This window comes from Myotis brandtii, unplaced genomic scaffold (genome assembly GCF_000412655.1).
Source record: "Myotis brandtii unplaced genomic scaffold, ASM41265v1 scaffold693, whole genome shotgun sequence".
Taxonomy (NCBI): domain Eukaryota; kingdom Metazoa; phylum Chordata; class Mammalia; order Chiroptera; family Vespertilionidae; genus Myotis; species Myotis brandtii.
This window is the reverse complement of record NW_005370710.1, coordinates 1,944,049-1,945,211: the sequence shown is the minus strand read 5'-3', so window position 1 is coordinate 1,945,211 and position 1,163 is coordinate 1,944,049. Positions and strand designations below refer to the sequence as shown.

The 1,163-nt window shown below is 57.1% G+C and overlaps 1 protein-coding gene across 1 annotated transcript in view; it reads right to left on the bottom strand.

Annotated features, from left to right (window-relative positions):
- Window positions 1-1,163, bottom strand: part of ITPR1 (inositol 1,4,5-trisphosphate receptor, type 1) — a 173,427-nt gene that overhangs the window by 31,792 nt on the left and 140,472 nt on the right. The gene's annotated exons all lie outside the window — the stretch shown is intronic.

Sequence of the window (1,163 nt, the reverse complement as noted above, 5' to 3'; positions counted from 1 at the left end):
TGTGTGAGTGTGTGTGTGTGTGTGTGTGTGTGTGGAGTGTATGTGCTGGTGAGCGGGTGCCCAGTGCGTTCTGCGGGTAGACTAGTAAGTAGTGTTAGCAAGAGACACTGAACTTCCTCAACACAGTATCGCGAGCACGTCCAACCGCCTGCTACCGCGGCCTGTTTCGATGGAGAGATTTTTGTCAGAGATCCCATTAATCTCCTCTAAGAGAGAAGCAAACATTAACCACAAGTATTCCTCTGCTCGAAGCTATGAAAGTTCCGTGTGCTTACTGCAGAAAATGGGTGCTACAAAGAGACACAACCAAGAGATAAGGTGAATGCAACCGCTGACCTAGTGATCACACTTCTAAGAAACACTGGCCTCTGGTCACACGGCCCTGTCGTCACAGGGAAGGACCGGAAGCAACCGCATGCCCTGCAGCTGGGGAGCAGCTACAACGTATCCACATCACTTAGCGACAAACAGAGACCCGATGCAGGTCCACGTGGGCCGGACGGAAAGACCTCTAGGATAGACTCAAGTCAAAACCCGAAGGCAGAGAGGAACGTGTACCCAACGCTCCATCCAAACACGCCGGAGGCGGCCTGCAGGCCACAGCCCACACCCACGACGTTTCTCTGGGTGGAGGGGCAGGAACGGGGAGAGGGACAGTTCCTTCTAACTCAATACTTGCTTTCGTCTGAACCTTTCCAGCCAGAATATACTCATGCACTCACTCCTTGAACAATTAGAATGTCGGTCAAGGCCACGTTAAAAGCTGGCACCCAAGTTGAATGCTTGACTCATCATCAAACTCCCCCCCCCCCCAAACCCCTGGACCTCAGGCCTGGGGTTGGGGGGGGTGTGGGGGGCGGACTACCTGGGGCAGGTGGGCTGTGCTAAGGTGGCTGCTTTCCAAGGGCCGCCCATGCCGTCTGCACGGGGCTTACTTCCTGTCCACGCCCTCCTTACCTAAGAACACAGGTGCAACCGCCCACCTGGCTACTTCAGGAGGAGCCGTCCAGCTCCTTTTCCTGCCCATCCTCACCCCTTCTGGGCGGACAGGGCTGTTTCCCGGGTGCTGCTGGCTCCCGGGCACCGCCAAGGCTGGTGAGTGCTGTCAGCAGGAGCAGGGGCGCCCCGGGGCCCACCCTGGCCTTCCCAGGAGCCTTTGCTGG